The sequence below is a fragment of the Hemiscyllium ocellatum genome, chromosome 9 (genome assembly GCF_020745735.1).
Source record: "Hemiscyllium ocellatum isolate sHemOce1 chromosome 9, sHemOce1.pat.X.cur, whole genome shotgun sequence".
In the NCBI taxonomy this organism is placed as follows: Eukaryota; Metazoa; Chordata; class Chondrichthyes; order Orectolobiformes; family Hemiscylliidae; genus Hemiscyllium; species Hemiscyllium ocellatum.
In genome coordinates, this window is record NC_083409.1 from 108,516,530 (window position 1) to 108,534,659 (window position 18,130).

Sequence of the window (18,130 nt, forward strand, 5' to 3'; positions counted from 1 at the left end):
GTGATAACACGCTCAGAAGCTGGTGGAATCCAAGGTGAGAGTCAGAGCTCAGTGAGCGCTCCTCAATAGGTCAATGATCTCGTCCATCACTTTGCTAATGATCAGGAGAAGACTGATGGGGCATTAGTTTGACTGGTTAGATTTGCCCTGATTTTTTGTGTAGAGACATCATTTTTGTAGCTATGTTTTACTGGGTGGAATAGCAGATGATGAAGTGTTGGGGACAAATCTTTGTGCTTCTGCAGCATATGTTTTCAGTACTTGAGTATGACCATAAAGTCATAAGACCATAAGACAGAGGAGCAGAAGTTAGGCCATTCAGCCCATCATGGCTGATACGTTTCTCATCTCCATTCTCCCGCCTTCTCCCTATAACCCTTGATCGCCTCGACAATCAGGAACTTATCTATCTCAGTCTGAAATACATCCAATGACCTGGCCTCCACAGCCTTCTGTGGCAATGAATTCCATAGATTCCCCACTCTCTGGCTGAAGAAGTTTCTCCTTATCTCCATTCCAAAAGGTCTTCTATTTACTCTAAGGCTGTGCCCTTGGGTCCTAGACTCTCCTACCAATGGAAACATCTGCCCAACATTGGGTGGCATGGTGGCTCAGTGCTGCCTCACAGCACCAGGGTCCCAGGTTCAGTTCCAGCCTCGTGTGACTGTTTGTGTGGAGTTTGCACATTCTCCCCGTGTCTGCGTGGGTTTCCTCCGGGTGCTCTGGGTCCAAAGATGTGAATTGTGAATGCTAAATTGCCCGTAGTGTTAGGTGCATTAGTCAGAGGGAAATGGGTCTGGGTGGGTTACTCTTCGTATAGTCGGTGTGGACTGTTTGGGCTGAAGGACCTGTTTCCACACTGTAGGGAATCTAATCTAAATCTAAACATCTACTCTGGTCAAGCCATTCAGTATACTGTGAGTTTCAATTAGACCCCCCCACCCCCCGCCCCAGCTCAACTTCATGCACTTTCTAAAGGTGGTTCCTAATCACAACAAAATCACTTGATGAATAGCATTGAGAGATGTTGCCATTAGCCACACTGACTGTAGCAGTTCACCACCATTGCTCATGGTAATGAGGGATAGGCAATAAGTGTGCTTGGACTAGGGGAACCCCACATCTTCACAAAGTCAAACCAAAACAGAAAGATTTTTACGCGCCCCTTTTGACAGTATTTGTCTCTGCACTGGGGACACGTGGCAGGAGGCGTTCAGGAGGACATTGGAAATGTTTTAGGGTGTTCTCAAAACAGTCAGAGCTGCCAGCTCATGTGAGTCTCTGGCCTGTGAAATACAGAAAAGTCATTTAGGAAAACAAGCAATGCATCAAGAGTCCTGAGAGGCAGAGGTTGAGGTATTGCAGAGAATAGGCGAAAGTGAGGACTGCAGATCCTAGAGATTAGAATCAAGTTTAGAGTGATGTTAGAAAAGCACAGCAGGTCAGGAGCAGGAAACTCAACGGTTTGGACTGGAGCTCTTCAATCAGGAATGAGGCTGGGAGCCTCGGGGGTGGGGAGATAAATGGAAGGGGGCTGGGTCTGGGGAGACGATAGTTGAGATGCAATAGGTGGATGGAGGAAGGAGTAAAGGTGATCAGTCAGAGAGGAGGGTGGAGCAGATCGGTGAGAAGGAAGATTGACAGGTGGGACAGGTCATGAGGACGGTGCTGAGCTGGAAGTTTGGAACTGGGGTAAGTTGGGGGAGGGGAAATGAGGAAGCTGGTGAAGTCCACATTGATGTCCTGGGGTTGAAGGATTCCGAGGCAATTCGTGTGTTGCAGAGAATGTTGGGATTACATATCTATATGGGACAGTGCGAAAGAAACATGAAGATATTGCATTATTTGGGCACATTTTGGAATAAAGCATGTTTATTCATTGATGTAATAGACAATGTCATCTTTGTGCTAAACTGAAGGAGAGTCACACCAGACTTGAAATAATAACTATTTCTCTTAATATAGTTCTGATTCTAGATTATATTTTAGATATGAAACATTAAATAATGTGTTCTAATAGACTGATGGTTTTGTATTTATTGAAACAGCAAGTCAAAGTTTGTTGGATTCTGGATATCAGTACCGAAGGGACATATTTGATGATTGAATTTAAATATACTCATGGACTTGCGGGGAATGCTTTCAATGTGTCCACCTATCATAGTCATAATAACCTCCAAATAGCCCATTTGTCCAAACCTTCAGCAACCACCTGTCCTGTATTTGGCGGTCACTAGTTTGCACATTGGTCTTCTTAGTCACCTCAGACCCCATTGAGGAAGCAGGCCACCCTCAAACCCCCAGAGTATGATGCTGGTTCAGACAGACACGGAGCTGTGTGAATTCACTGGCTCTTCACCTAAACCACCCCCACCTCCTTCCCCGAATTATACGGGTCAGTTTCTTAAAAGACAGTAGCCAATCCATGAAGACCACATCTGGCCATGGTTCAGATGAACAGCATGAGAATGACTTGAGACAGTTTGCATCAGTGAAAGGCACAGTGTCGGCATTAATTGTCGAAGTAGTAATAAAAAGACGGAATACTCGATACAGTACTTACTTTCAAGAATCATTCCACAAAGTGAAACCCATCAATATTTTTACAGCCTTTGTGTCCTGGCTAGCACTGGGTGCCTTTATGAAAAGAGATATTCAGGCTGTGCCTTTTTTACCATTACAAAAGAGCACCTCAATGTGAGCATTGACAGATTGGGAGATTAATAAAGAAATGAGATTTTATTCTGTTCATAAAATTATGTGCAGGGACTATCAACACATCAAAGGATCGGTGAGAGATTGCAATGAGTCTGCAGGCATCAGTTTCTCATTCCTAATTAACTGAACTCCGACACAGACAGTAACTATGGCCAAAGGAGTACATTAAGCTTTATTCATTGAATTTTCGCTTAACTGGCTGTGTTCTGGTGGTATTCGAGGACAGGAAATGTACAAATGTTCTTACATAGTGAGTGATCTTTTATTGTGGAAATGTCATTTCCTGGTGAGGGAGAGTTTAAGTGAAAGAGGGGAGAATCTCAGAATGAGGGGTTGCATATTTAAGACAGAGATGAGGAGGGACTTCTTCTCTCAGAAGGCAGTAAATCTATGGAATTCTTTACTACAGAAGGCTGTCAAGGCTGGGCCATTGAATATATTCAAGGCTGAGATGGACAGATCTTTAACCTGAAAGGGGATCAAGGGTCATTGGGAATAGATAGGTAAGTGGAGTTGAGGATTATCAGATCAGCCCTGATCACAGTGAATAATGGAGCGGATTCAATGGGCCAAATGGCCTTCTGCTGCTTCTATGTCTTATGGAATTATCATTTGTTCCACCAAACTCATAAAAACATCAAACAAAGCTTGCCTTAAATTGTTTTTGACAACGGGCTATTGTCGCTCAACGCTACAAAGCACTGAAAAGCCAGCTGTGAGCTTGACTCCCTGTCTCAATGTTGCAGACTTATCTGTTAAACCATGGCAGATGGTGAGCCTTGTGTTCAGCACGAGGGCCGTGTTACAATGCAGAATCTTTCTCCATTATCCCTCGCCTTTAATCTTTACAAACGGCACTTGAGCTTGTACTGGACCCTGACTGCAGCTCACCACCACCTTCTCAAGGGCAACTAGGGACGGGCAATAAATGCTAGGCTCAACTAGAGACACCTACATCCCACAATTAACTACAAAACAGACAGTTCCAATGAGAGGTCACTGCACCCAAAACGTTAGCTCCGTTTTTTTCTTCATAGATCCTGGCAGACCTGCTGAATTTCTCCAGCAATTCCTGTTTTTCTTTCTGACTTCCAGCATCTGCAGTACTTTATGCTTTTTTTTAGACCAAACAGATTTCTGGAGAAACTCAGCAGATCTAGCTGCTTCTGAGAGAGAGAGAGCGAGACAGAGAGAGAGAGAAAGAGTTAATGTTTCAGGTCCAGCGAGCTTTCTTCAGAGCTGGACTTGAAACGTTAACTGGCCTTTCTCCCCACAGACCCGCTGGTAGTCCATGCTGTGCTTTGGAGTTTGGTCCGTCCATTACAGTGAACTCTTCTGATTTTAACAACTACTCTTCATTCTGCAGAAAACTTCAGTCAGGTCACCTCAAACATCCCCCTGTTATGATTACAATTACACTGGGCAGCCACCACGCACTTTCATTTAGAGTAACATATAATGAGTTTTGATATAATTGTTCACATTGACGGAGTGTCATTTGCATACTTCAACACCAGTTAACCTTCTCTCATAACCAAAGACCTTGACTGCCAGAATCATCCTCAATGGTTGTCTATGGACCCTGTCAGGAGCAATAATATCCTTTCTACTATTAATAGGACGAGACTGTAATGTCGTTCCGAAGGTAATTGCTAACCATTTGATAAGGAGAAATGTTATGTTTATATAAAGAGAGAGGGAAAGAACACTGAATCATTTTAAACTGATCCATTCAACATCTAATAGTGGTCGGGGTGTTAGGTTGAATGGTCCATTTCTATTCTGGAATTCATTTAAATTGTGATTCAGTGGCCAGAACTGCACATAATTCTCCAGTTGGTGTCTGAGTAATTGCAAAAGTAACATCTCTTTTGATTTACACTTCAAAGTATCAGAGCAAGGAATTGCAAATGGCATTATTATTGCATTTATAGCATTTTTTAAATATCTGCAGCCAAAGCCTCTATTCTCTAATAATTAAAAAAAAGGAGGAAAGGCTGGAAACAGGATCAGGACCAACATTTCAAGCAGGGTGGAGGGAGATAGAAGCACAGCTGACCTTCTCCTGACCTGTACCCGAAAGGCTAGGACGCTGACTGTTGGGCAAAAGCCTGAGCTCACGGTTTCCGGAAACTAGTCTGACTCAACGATTCTGTCACAGGCGTTGTCTCAGTTGGTGGACAGGATAGATATAGGTCAGGAGGGATCTGGGAGGGGAGGGATATGTGATATGGCAGGGGGGGAAATGGGGGGAGGGATATGGGAGAGGGAGGATATGGGACAGGAAGGATATGTGTCAGGAGGGATATGGGACAGGAAGGATATGTGTCAGGGGCAATATGAGACAGGAGAGATATGTATCAGGAGGGATATGTGTCAGGAAGGATATGTATCAGGAGGGATATGGGACAGGAGGGATATGTGTCAGGAGGGATATGGGACAGGAAGGATATGTGTCAGGAGGGGTATGGGACAGGAAGGATATGTGTCAGGAGGGATATGGGAAAGGAAGGATATGGGACAGGAGAGATATGGAAGAGAAGGAATCTGAGAGAGGGGATATTGCACAGTCGGGATTTGAAACAGAAAGGATATGGGACAGAGGGATTTGGGACAGAAGGGATATGAGCGAGGAGAGATATGGGAGAAGAGGGAACTGCAAAAGATTAGATTCTGAATATCCATCAGTTAAGTATGAAAAGTAAACTGAAACACTCAGGGGAATCGATGGTGTAATTGTATTGTTGCTAAGCTAGTTATGCAGGAAATTTGAAATTTTAAAACTCTGGAATTAAAAAAGTTTAATAATGACTTTGCAATCATTGTCGCAAAAGTATCTCTGGTTCATGAATGACCTTTAGAGAAAGAAATCTGCCATCATTGCCTGGTCTGGCCGACATGTGACCCTGTGGTTTATTATTTATTGCTCTCTGGAATGGCCCAGCATGTTATATCAAACCCTTATTGAAGGAATGAAACTGGATCGTTAACAATGGCAGGCTCGACCCTGTTCAACTGGAAAACTTCAGCCTGCTTGGCACACCAGCCTCATTCCTGAAGAAGGGCTCATGCCCAAAATGTCGATTCTCCTGCTCCTAGGATGCTGCCTGACCTACTGCGCTTTAACCAGCAACACATTTTCAGCTCTGGTCTCCAGCATCTGCAGTCCTCACTTTCTACTTGTTGATCTTAATCTACTGCAAATCCTCTTGCAAGGATGTCTACCTTGAAGAAGCTCTCCTCCTCCCTCTACAAGGATCTTAGTGAGTCCCTCTCTCACTGCACCCCCCAGGTCATCTCCTCTGCCCTAAAGCTCTTCAGCCACGTCCTGAAACAGACTCACTAACACAGCCACATCTCCTTCCTCACCACCTGCCTATGGAACCGACTGACCCCGCACGGACTCCGGATTACATTCAGACCAACACAATTTGGACCCACCCAGGACAACCAGTACCTGCAACAAATCCGAAGCCTCCAACAACAGACCTCCCTCCGGATCGTCCGCTCCACGCTTGCAGCCATGTGCTGCTACCTACATTCCCTACCCCAGCTCAGGACAACACACTCACAGACCTGCAAAGGACCTTTGAGGAAGAACGCCTCATTTTCCGCTTAGGAACCCTCCAACCACATGGGATGAATATAGATTTCTCCAGCTCCCTCATTTCCCCTCCCCCCACCTTATCTCAGTCCCAACCCTCAGATTCAGTACCGCCCTCTTGACCTGCAATCTTCTTCCCGACCTCTCTGCCCCCACCCTCTCTCCGGCCTATCACCCTCACCCTCTCCTCCTATCGTTTTCCTAGTGCCCCTCCCCCAAATTCCCTCCCCCCTACCTTTTATCTCAGCCCGCTTGGCACACCTTCCTCATTCCTGAAGAAGGTCTTATGCCCGAAACGTCGATTCTCCCGCTCCTCGGATGCTGCCTGGCCTGCTGTGATTTTCCAGCACCACGTTTTTCAACTCTGGTACTCCAGCATCTGCAGTCCTCACTTTCTCAAAGTTCTCCTTGTCCACATTTAGGAGGTTAGTGCCAAAATGCGGAGAGCTGTCTCACAGACCACTCTAGGAACTGCCTCAAACTATTGTGCTCAGAAATCAGTAATGTCTCATACCGCGCCATCACCATCCCTGGAGGTGGCTGCACTGTGGGAAAAACAGCTCTTGAGTTGGGAACGTCTTCCTCTCTGGAGCCTGTTCACGAGTCGATTTGTACACAAGTCCGAACACAGTGCAGGACAATATAAAGTAGATGCTCATAAGTACAAAATGTGCACATTTTGAATCTTTAAAAGTGCACCCCTGTATTGGATCACATTTGTGGGTATGAGTGTGCATAGGTTGGAGGTTTATAAAACATGGATGCCTATATAGTCAGCAGGGAGTCACCTTGGGAATCCTCAACATTGGCTTTGAACCCCATGAAGTCTCATGGGTTCAGCAAGGAAACCCCCTGCTGGTTATCATATACAGTCCTCTCTTGCTGATGAATCAGTACTCTTCCATGTTGAGCAACACTTGGAGGAAGCACTGAGGGTGGCAAGGGTACAGAATGTAGTTTAGGTGGGGGATTTCAATGTCCATTACCAAGACTAGCTCAGCAGCAGTATGACTGATCAAGCTGGTCAGGACATAGCTGGGTCTGTGGCAGATGATGAGGGAACCAACTTGACCTCATCCTCACCAATCTAATGGCTGCAGATGTATCTGTCATGACAGTATCTGTAAGACCGACTACTGCATAGTCCTTGTGGGAGTAAAGTCCTGCCTTCACATTGAGAATACCCTCCACTGTGCTGTGTGATGCTATCGCTGTTCTAAATGGGACAGACTTTGAACAGATTTAGCAGCTCAAGACCAGGGATCCATAAGGCACTCTAGACCATCAGCAGCTGCAGAATTGTACTCTGGAACAATCTATGACCACATGGTGCAGCATATCCCCTCACTCAACCATTACCATCAAGCCAGGGGATTAACCCTGGTGCAAGATGTTGGGAGGCAGGAGTATAGCAGTAATTCCAAACACTCAGGACAATGCCCTGGGAATGTGGGTTCAAATCTCACTCTGGCAGATAGTGAACTTCGAAGAAAGTAAATCTGGAATAAGGAGCTGGCCCAGTGGTGATCATTGAAATGTTGTTGTTAAAAACTCCTCAGTTCACTAACACCCTTTATGAATAGAAATCTGCCATCCTTACCTGGTCTGGCCTACATGTGACTCCAGACCCACAGCAATGGGGTTGACTCTTAACTACCCTCTGGGTGATTATTGTTGGCCAAGCTGGCAGTACCACAGGCTGTGAACAAAAGAAAGGGTGTCCAGACACAAACTGAGACACTTTCCCAATGTGGGTGCCTCACTGTCGACCAGATTGTCCCTTTGTTCTTTCCCATGATTCCAGGTCCTTAGCTCTGTTATACATTTTCACACAACAGTCAATTTTTATGTGAGGCATAAGATCTCGATACCTAAAGTTATCTGTTTATTATTTTAAGTCATTATTTTAATGGTTTACCAGAGGAAGTGGTGGTGGAGGTTGGTACAATTACAACATTTAAAAGGCATCTGGGTGGGTATATGAGTAGGAAGGGTTTAGAGGGATATGGTTAGAGTAGGGCTAAAAAAGCACAGCAAGCCAGGCAGCATCTGAGGAGCAGGAAAATCAACATTTCAGGCACAAGCCCTTCATCAGGAAAGCTTTTGCCTGAAGTGTCGATTTCCCTGCTCCTCAGATGTTGCCTGACCTTCTGTGCTTTTCCAGCGCCACTCTAATCTTGACTCTAATCTCCAGCATCTGCAGTACCCACTTTCGCTGAGAAGGTTATGGGCCTGGTGCTGCCAAATGGGACTAGATTAATATAAGAAATCTGGGTCTCATGGATCATATGGACCAATGGTTCTGTTTTCGTGCTGTACAACTCTGTGACTCTATGACTTTAAGTCCATTTCTCTCTTATCTGCTGCTATAGTTTAATATAAATTCTCTTGGACAACCAATGGAAGACCTTTACTCTGCTGCTGACCTCTCAGGAGTGGTGTTCTCTCACTTGTCCAGTGTGAAAGACAGACAAAAGATGCCAAACTCTACATGGTGTTCTGTTGAAGTTCTGTTGACCACTCTTTTACTAAATAGCTAACTACTTTTTAAATTTTTTTTTGCCTCTGATACCATTTCAAAAGACGTTCGTCAGATTCCTGATCCTTTATGTGAATAATCACGTGCAAATTATGAACGTATAAATTAAGAACAGGAGTAGACCATTCTGCCTTCCCAAATTTTTCCTACCCCTGTAACCTTTTTCTTATCAAGAGCTGATCTCCGTCTTCTTTAAGGATTTAAATGATGGTGGCTCAGTAGTTAGCACTGCTGCCTCACAGCACCAGGGACCCAGGTTCGATTCCAGCCTCTGTCTGTGTGGAGTTTGCACATTCTCCCAATGTCAGCATGGGTTTCCTCCCACAGCCCAAAGATGTGCAGGTTAGGGTGGATTGGTCATGCTAAACTGTCCCGTAGTGAGCAGGCTAGGTGGATTAGTAATGAGAAGTGCAGGATTACAGGGACAGGGCAAGGGGGTGGGATGCTCATCAGAGGGTTACTGTAATTGACCTTTGTAGTCACGATTCTCCTGCTTCTCACAGGACCCATATGACTGAGTGCCCTTTCCCTCTTCAAGGCTCTCTGATCATTCCTTGTTTTGGTCTTCCTTGACATCTTCTTCCCTTTTCATCTTCAGCTTCCATCTTCCATCTGCTCACTGTCGGGATTCTAACAGCAATGGTTCGGAAGAAGAGTCAGATTGGATTGGAAATGTTAAATCTGTTTCGCTCTCCACAGTTGCTGCCAGGCCTGCTGAATTTCTCCAGCAATTTCAGTTTTTATCACATCGGACAGTCACTCGAGAACGAGTCCCATTTAGGCTTTGAGCTTTGCCAGACAGGAAGAGATGCGACGTTGCACTTTCCAATCATTTAGTTACCAGCAGAGCAAAGGCTCACTCTCTCTCAAAAGCTACTTAGATGTGTTAATGAGACTCTTGAGGGATGCAAGTCATCTCATTAGTCTCAGCATACCGAGGGAATACAGCCCTTTTAAAAGCAGCCTGGAGGATTTGTTCCAATTTTGTTTAACTCAGTGAAAGAAATAGGCTGCCCAGTTATTTCCCTTGACTTAATGTGCTTGAGTCTTGTTTCGCACTAACTTTCTCAGCTTTTGTTTGAATTTATTTATGCTCCTTTGCAGAATAACAATGCAGACATCGATAAGGGACCAGTGTTTTGCTTGGATTATAAAAACTATGTTCTTTCAAATGGTTCTGCTTGTGCTCAATGTGTTTTTTAAAAAATTTTATGATTTTATTTCTCAGGTTCACTAGCTCCAGTGTTGGGAATCTTTTTGTGTGTGGAGATTTTTGCAGAATTGTATCCTTTGAATAAAAAGCTCCTGTTACATGCTTAGCTGTCCCTAGACTTCAAATGCTGACAATAGGGAATCATCAAGAGCTTCAAGTTTTATTACGTTGCTCTAACAGGTTGAAGAGTTATGGGGAGTGGGCTTGAGGAAGAGGTGAGACCATGGTCAGTCCGTACAGAATTGCAGGGCAGACTCACGGGGGCTGAATGGCCGACTCCTGCTCCCAGTTTTTCCATTAAAACGTTCCTTAGGAGCAGACGGAAGATGGAAGCTGAAGATGAAAAGGGAAGATGTCCAGGAAGACCAAACAAGGAATGATCAGAGAGCCTTGAAGAGGGAAAGGGCACTCAGTCATTTGGGTCCTGTGAGAAGCAGGAGAATCGTGACTACAAAGGTCAACAATGTAAATGTTTCGAGTCCAACTGACCCTTTGTCAAAGCTCCAGCTCTTTTCTCTCCTTACAGATGCTGCCAGAACTGCTGAGATTTTCCAGCATTTTCTCGTTTGCTTTCAGATTCCAGCATCCGCAGTAATTTGCTTATTTTTAAACAATGTAAATTCAGGACTGAATTTACCTTCTATTGGTTAGGGTGGATTGGTCATGCTAAATTGCCCATAGTATCCAGGGATAAGCAGATTAGGTGGGTAAGCCATAGGGAATGTAAGGTTATAGGGGTAGAGTAGAGAGATGGGTCTGGGTGGGATGCTCTTCAGAGGGTTGTGCAGACTTGATGGGCCGAATGGCCTGCTTCCACACTAAAGGGATTCTATGACTTGGATTCCACAACTTCAGCCTTGACCATAACCCAATGACTGAATTTCTACAGCCCTCAGAGAAGGGGAATTCCAAAGATTCTCTCCCCTCTGAGTGAAAATGTTCCTCCTCATCTCAGTAGTAAGTAGTATACCCCTTCTTCTGAGAGTCAGCTTTTCTCAAAAAAAATTAGATCGGGGGGGGTATAATCATCCCTGGATAGGCCAGCAACTATTGTTCAGCCATTGCTCTGACTCAGGAGGTACGTTTTTGTCAAATTAGATGAGGACAACAAATTTATTTCCCTAAAGAGTATTGCCATCCAGATAGGTTTTTATAACATTTGACTGTTCACCTTAACCAACCAGACTTTTTTTTTAATTGAGTGCAAAGTTCACTCTGTGCTTTATGCTGGGATTTGAGCACAGGGTGTCAGAGTGGTGGTTCTGGGATAATATTTCAGCAGCAGTATTGCATGCCACTGGGTCCCCAAAGTTCCCTGGTGATCAACTCATCAGTCAGGAGAGACGTAGAATCCCTACAGTGTGGAAGCAGACTATTCGGCCCATCAAGTCCACACCAACCCTTCAAACAGCACCCAGCCAGACCCACTCCCTATCAAACCACGTTGCAATTCTCATGGTTAATCCACCCTAATCTGCACATCTTGGGACTGTGGGAGGAAACCGGAGCACCTGGAGGAAACCCAAGCCATTTCAGAGAGACAGCTGAGAGTTAGCTTGAAGGATCTAGCAATTGGTAAGAACAGCAGAATTTTTTTTCTCCGAAATAAATCCGGTAATTTGCTTCATGACAATCAGGGATAGTTTCCCTATCGCTGAGCCTCGTTTTCAAAGCTAGATATTACGGTTTTCTTCTTTTCCTTTTTTTAATATCCAAAAGTTTTTCTTTCATCACCAAATCACCTGTAGATATCTTTTCTAGCCATTAACCAAGGCCAATAAATTGCTCGTGTTTCCAATTGAAAAACTTCTCTGAACAGATCAGTAAGAGCAGTGAAAATCATCAAAGGTGAGGGAGAGATAGGGTGAGGGAGAGATAGTGTGAGGGAGAGACAGTGTGGGGGAGAGATAGTGTGAGGGAGAGACAGTGTGGGGGAGAGATAGGGTGAGGGAGAGAGTATGGGGGAGAGATAGTGTGAGCGAGAGACAGTGTGGGAGAGAGATAGGGTGAGGGAGAGATAGTGTGGGGGAGAGATAGGGTGAGGGAGACAGTGTGGGGAGAGATAGGGTGAGGGAGAGATAGGGTGAGGGAGAGACAGTGTGAGGGAGAGACAGTATGGGAGAGAGATAGTGTGAGGGAGAGATAGTGTGAGGGAGGGATAGTGTGAGGGAGAGATAGTGTGAGGGAGAGATAGTGTGGGGGAGAGATAGGGTGGGGGAGAGATAGTGTGAGGGAGAGATAGTGTGAGGGAGAGATAGTGTGAGGGAGGGATAGTGTGAGGGAGAGATAGTGTGAGGGAGAGATAGTGTGAGGGAGGGATAGTGTGAGGGAGAGATAGTGTGAGGGAGAGATAGTGTGAGGGAGAGAAGGGTGAGAGAGAGATAGTGTGAGGGAGAGATAGTGTGGGGGAGAGATAGTGTGAGGGAGAGATAGTGTGAGGGAGGGATAGTGTGAGGGAGAGATAGTGTGAGGGAGAGAAGGGTGAGAGAGAGATAGTGTGAGGGAGAGATAGTGTGAGGGAGGGATAGTGTGAGGGAGGGATAGTGTGAGGGAGAGATAGTGTGAGGGAGAGATAGTGTGGGGGAGAGATAGTGTGAGGGAGAGATAGTGTGAGGGAGGGATAGTGTGAGGGAGAGATAGTGTGAGGGAGAGATAGTGTGAGGGAGAGATAGTGTGAGGGAGAGATAGTGTGAGAGAGAGATAGTGTGAGGGAGAGAAGGGTGAGGGGGAGGTAGGGTGAGGGTGAGGTAGTGTGTGGGAGAGGTGGGGTGAGGGAGAGTAGGGTGAGGGAGAGATGTGTGAGGGAGAGGTAGTGTGAGGGAGAGGTAGGGTGAGGGAGAGGTAGAGTGAGGGAGAAAAGGGTGAGGGAGAGGTACGTTGAGGGAGAGAAGGATGAGGGAGAGGTAGGGTGAGGAGGGAAGGGTGAGGGAGAGAAGGGTGAAGGATAGATAGCGTGAGGGAGAGGTAGGGTGAGGGAGAGTAAGGTGAGGGAGAGATGGGTGAGGGAGAGGTAGGGTGAGGGAGAGGTAGGGTGAGGGAGAGGTAGGGTGAGGGAGAGAAGGGTGAGGGTGAGGTAAGGTAAGGGAGAGAAGTGTGAGGGAGAGAAGGGTGAGGGACTGGTAGTGGGAGGGAGTGAAGGGTGAGGGAGAGATGGGTGAGGGAGAATAGGGTGGGGGAGAGGTAGGGTGTGGGAGAGTAGGGTGAGGGAGCGAAGGGAGAGAGAGAGATAGTGTGAGGGAGAGATAGGGTGAGGGAGAGATAGTGTGAGGGAGAGGTAGGGTGTGGGAGAGAAGGGTGAGGGAGAGGTATTGTGAGGGAGAGAAGGGTGAGGGAGAGAAGGGTGAGGAAGAGCTAGTGTGAGGGAGAGATAGTGTGAGGGAGAGATAGGGTGAGGGAGAGATAGGGTGAGGGAGAGAAGGGTGAGGGAGAGGTATTGTGAGGGAGAGATAATGTGAGGGAGAGGTAGGGTGAGGGAGAGAAGGGTGAGGGTGAGGTAGTGTGTGGGAGAGGTGGGGTGAGGGAGAGTAGGGTGAGGGAGAGATGTGTGAGGGAGAGGTAGGGTGAGGAGGGTAGGGTGAGGGAGAGATAGCATGAGGGAGCGAAGGGTGAGGGAGAGCTAGGGTGAGGGAGTGGTAGAGTGAGGGAGAGGAGGGTGAGGGAGAGGTACGTTGAGGGAGAGAAGGGTGAGGGAGAGAAGGGTGAAGGATAGATAGCGTGAGGGAGAGAAGGGTGAGGGAGAAGTATTGTGAGGGAGAGGTAGGGTGAGGGAGCGATTATGTGAGGGAGAGAATGGTGAGGGAGAGGTAGGGTGAGGGAGAGGTAGGGTGAGGGAGAGATGGGTGAGGGAGAGAAGGCTGAGGGAGAGATAGCATGAGGGAGTGAAGGGTGAGGTAGAGAAGGGTGAGGGAGAGGTAGGGTGAGGGAGGGGTATGGTGACGCAGAGGTAGGGTGAGGGAGAGTAGCGTGAGGGAGAGAATGGTGAGGGAGGGGTATTGTGAGGGAGAGCTAGTTTGAGGGAGAGATAGGGTGAGGGCGAGAAGGGTGAGGGAGAGGTAGGGTGAGGGCGAGATAGTGTGAGGGAGAGAAGGGTGATGGAGAGGTACGGTGAGGGAGAAGTAGTGTGAGGTAGAGAAGGGTGAGGGAGAAGTAGGGTTAGGGAGAGGTAGGGTGAGGAAGAGAAGAGTGAGGGAGAGAAGGGTGAGGGAGAGAGGGTGAAGCAGAGTTATTGTGAGGGAGAGGTAGTGTGAGGGAGAGAAGGGTGAGGGGGTGGTAGGGTAAGGGTGAGCAGGGTGAGGGAGAGATAGTGTGAGGGAGAGTAGGGTGAGGGAGAGAGGGTGAAGCAGAGTTATTGTGAGGGAGAGGTAGGGTGAGGGAGAGATAGTGTGAGGGAGAGAAGGGTGAGGGGGAGGTAGGGTGAGGGTGAGGTAGTGTGTGGGAGAGAAGGTTTAGGGAGGGAAAGGTGAGGGAGAGAAGTGTGAGGGAGAGGTGGGTGAGGGAGAGAAGATGAGGGAGAATAGGGTGAGGGCGAGAAGAGTGAGGGAGAGATAGGGTGAGGGAGAGAAGGGTGAGGGAGAGTAGGGTGAGGGAGAGTAGGGTGAGGGAGAGGTGGGTGAGGGAATGGTAGGGTGAGGGAGAGTAGGGTGAGGGAGAGGAGGGTGAGGGAATGGTAGGGTGAGGGAGAGTATGGTGAGGGAATGAAGGGTGTGGGAGAGTAGGTTGAGGGAGAGAAGTGTGAGGAAGAGAAGGGTGAAGGAACTGTAGGGTGAGGGAGAGTAGGGTGAGGGAGAGAAGGATGAGGGAGATGTAGTGTGACGGAGAGGTAGTGTGAGGGAGAGTTGGGTGAGGGAGAGAAGGGTGAGGGAGAGAAGGGTGAGGGACTGGTAGGGTGTGGAAGAGTAGGGTGAGAGAGAGAAGGATGAGGGAGATGTAGTGGGAGGAAAAGGTAGTGTGAGGGAGAGAAGGGTGAGGTAGAGTAAGGTGAGGGAGAGTAGGGTGAGGGAGAGAAGGGTGAGAGAATGGTTGAGTGAGGGAGAGGTAAGGTGAGGGAGAGTTGGGTGAGGGAGAGAAGGGTGAGAGAATGGTTGAGTGAGGGAGACATAGGGTGAGGGAGATGTAGGGTGAGGGAGAGGTAGAGTGGGGGAGATGTAGGGTGAGGGAGAGAAGGGTGAGGGAGAGTAGGGTGAGGGAGAGAGGGTGAAGCAGAGTTATTGTGAGGGAGAGGTAGTGTGAGGGAAAGATAGTGTGAGGGAGAAATAGTGTGAGGGAGAGAAGGGTGAGGGGGTGGTAGGGTGAGGGAGAGTAGGGTGAGGGAGAGAGGGTGAAGCAGAGTTATTGTGAGGGAGAGGTAGGGTGAGGGAGAGATAGTGTGAGGGAGAGAAGGGTGAGGGGGAGGTAGGGTGAGGGTGAGGTAGTGTGTGGGAGAGAAGGTTTAGGGAGGGAAAGGTGAGGGAGAGAAGTGTGAGGGAGAGGTAGGGTGAGGGAGAGAAGATGAGGGAGAATAGGGTGAGGGCGAGAAGAGTGAGGGAGAGTAGGGTGAGGGAGAGTAGGGTGAGGGAGAGAAGAGTGAGGGAATGGTAGGGTGAGGGAGAGTAGGGTGAGGGAGAGTAGGATGAGGGAATGGTAGGGTGAGGGAGAGGAGGGTGAGGGAATGAAGGGTTTGGGAACTGTAGGGTGAGGGAGAGTAGGGTGAGGGAGAGAAGGGTGAGGGTGAGAAGGGTGAGGGAGAGGTAGGGTGAGGGAGAGTAGGGTGAGGGAGAGAAGGGTGAGGGTGAGAAGGGTGAGGGAGAGGTAGGGTGAGGGAGAGAAGGGTGAGGGAGAGGTAGGGTGAGGGAGAGAAGGATGAGGGAGAGAAGGGTGAGGGAGAGACGTCTAAATCAAAATGAATTTGGAAAGGGAGATAAATTCCAGAATTTTAAGCTAAATAATTGAATTTGTGGGAGTGGAACACCTGACCCCAGGCCATTAGCCTGACCCTCCTAGACAAGTGTTGCTGGGAAAGCACAGCAGGTCAGGCAGCATCCGAGGAGCAGGAAAATCAATGTTTCGGGCAAAAGTCCTTCATCTGGTATAGAGGCAGGGTGCCTGCAAAGTGTGAGCTGAAAATGTGTTGCTGGAAAAGTGCAGCAGGTCAGGCAGCATCCAAGGAACAGGAAATTCGACGTTTCGGGCATAAGCCCTTCTTCAGGAAGGGCTTAGATTCCTGAAGAAGGGCTTATGCCTGAAACGTCAAATTTCCTGCTCCTTGGATGATGCCTGACCTGCTGTGCTTTTCCAGCAACACATTTTCAGCTCTGATCTCCAGCATCTGCAGACCTCACTTTCTCCTGCCTGCAGAGTGTGGAGATACAGGCACCCTGCCTCTATTCCTGAAGAAGGGCTTTTGCCCAAAACATCGATTTTCCTGCTCCTCGGATGCTGCCTGACCTGCTGTGCTTTCCCAGCACCACTCTAATCTAAATTCTGGTTTCCAGCATCTGCCGCCCTTGTTTTTACCTCCTAGACAAGTGATCTTGTCATTACACCACTGCCTCTTCTTACTCAGTGTTTGTAAGCTACACATGCCTTTTCCTACCATATTTCATCAAAACAGCCTTTTAAACAAAAAAACCCTTTCTCTTTCCTGTATTTATGTACCTTCCTTTTCCATACATCTGAGAGATGAACTGTTGCAGTTCCTTGGGGATGTGGATCACATTCAAAGTAGTTGAAAGCTAAATGTGTCCTAGTTCAGGAGTCCCTATGTTTAACACATGGATCCTGGTGGTGGTTAGGAAGGTAAATACAATGTTAGCATTCATTTCAAGAGGTAAAAATTGAGGTCTGCAGATGCTGGAGATCACAGTTGAAAATGTGTTGCTGGTTAAAGCACAGCAGGTCAGGCAGCATCCAAGGAATAGGAAATTCGACGTTTCGGGCATAAGCCCTTCATCAGGAATGAGGAGAGGGTGCCAGGCAGGCTAAGATAAAAGATAGGGGGAGGGGCGATGGAGATGCGATAGGTGGAAGGAGGTCAAGGTGAGGGTGATAGGCCGGAGTGGGGTGGGGGCGGAGAGGTTAGGAAGAAGATTGCAGGTTAGGAGGGCGGTGCTGAGTTCGAGGGAATGGACTGAGACAAGGTGGGGGGAGGGGAAATGAGGAAACTGGAGAAATCTGAGTCCATCCCTTGTGGTTGGAGGGTTCCCAGGCGGAAGATGAGGCGTTCTACCTTTTGGCGGAAATGACGGCGGATGATACGCTGCCACCTCCAAACGGACCCCACCACCAGGGATATATTTCCCTCCCCTCCCCTATCAGCGTTCCGCAAAGACCACTCCCTTCGTGACTCCCTCGTCAGGTCCACACCCCCACCAACCCAACCTCCACCCCCGGCACTTTCCCCTTCCACCTATCACATCTCCATCGCCCCTCCCCCTACCTTTTAGCTTAGCCTGTCTGGCACCCTCTCCTCATTCCTGATGAAGGGCTTATGCCCGAAACGTCGAATTTCCTATTCCTTGGATGCTGCCTAACCTGCTGTGCTTTAACCAGCAACACATTTTCAACATTCATTTCAAGAGGGCTAGAAGGCAAGAGCTGGGGTGTGCTGCTGAGTCCGTATAAGGCTTTGGCCAGACCACATTTTGGGTATTGTTGGCCATCTTGGGCCCCGTATCTAAGGAAGGATATGCTGGCATTGGAGGGATTGCAGACGATGTTAACAAGAATGACCCTGGTGATAAAGGGCTTGTCAATTGAGGTGTGGTTGAGGTTTCTGGGTCTGTCTTTCGATGGAGTTTAGGAAGGTGTGGGGGTTTCTGATTGTAACTTATAGAATACTGAGAGATTGAATAGAGTGGAAATGGAAATGATCCTGCCACAAGTAGGAGAGACTGGGACCCAAGGGCAGAGCTTCAGAGTGAAGGAATGACCCTTTGGAACTGAGATGAGGAGGAATTTCTTCAGCCAGAGGGTGGGGAATCTGTGTAACTGATTGCTGCAGTGGACTGTAGAGTGCCTTTAAGACAGCGATAGATAGATTCTTGATCAGTAAGGGGATAAGGGTAATGGGGAGCAGGCA